The sequence below is a fragment of the Kogia breviceps genome, chromosome 8, assembly GCF_026419965.1.
Source record: "Kogia breviceps isolate mKogBre1 chromosome 8, mKogBre1 haplotype 1, whole genome shotgun sequence".
In the NCBI taxonomy this organism is placed as follows: domain Eukaryota; kingdom Metazoa; phylum Chordata; class Mammalia; order Artiodactyla; family Physeteridae; genus Kogia; species Kogia breviceps.
In genome coordinates, this window is record NC_081317.1 from 10,414,200 (window position 1) to 10,414,860 (window position 661).

At 34.5% G+C, this 661-nt stretch overlaps 1 non-coding gene across 1 annotated transcript; it reads right to left on the bottom strand.

The window, feature by feature from the left end:
* Window positions 1–273: 273 nt before the first annotated feature.
* LOC131762022 (U6 spliceosomal RNA) lies at window positions 274–377 on the bottom strand. The gene has a single exon (XR_009337116.1). It is a non-coding gene; the product is annotated as a U6 spliceosomal RNA (small nuclear RNA).
* Window positions 378–661: the final 284 nt, after the last annotated feature.

The window sequence follows — 661 nt, forward strand, 5'->3', positions numbered from 1 at the left end:
TCCATATTAAAAAAATAACACAAACAAGATGTCAGGAAAAAGACCAGACATATTAGCTTTCACTATACATGTAAATGGGTTAATTTCCTTTATTAAAACAAAAACAACAAGAAGACAAGCTGAAAAAAGTGGGGAAAAGAAAATTTAGTTACATGTTATTTATAAGAGAACTAAAACAAGCTATGGAAAGAAGTAAAAATCTCAATGAAGTAGCTCTGTATTTATAAATTATTGAATTATGTTTCAAATGAATAACAAACCACACTGAAGTGAAAAAAAGGACCTAATTTAAGTAACTATTTTTTGGTCATCCTTGTGCAGGAGCCATGCTAATCTTCTCTGTATTGTTCCAATTTTAGTATCTGTACTGCAAGCACCCCAAGTAACTTTTGAACACAGAACTTTGATATATACCCTCAGTCTAAAGGTAAAAAGAATTGCAAACAAATACTGAACTCTACCTAATGGGCTTGTTTTTCCTAGTAACTAATTCTGAAACTGCCAATGCAGTCTCTGCATTGGCAGACTGAGTAAAAGGTGAAATATATTGAGGTTGTTGAGAGGCAGGTTTCCCACTGTTGTAGAAGGGACATACAAATAGGAAATGGGGAAGGCCAGGAAGAACGCTGTGGTGTTGGATGGGAACTGGAGGCATCAGTAT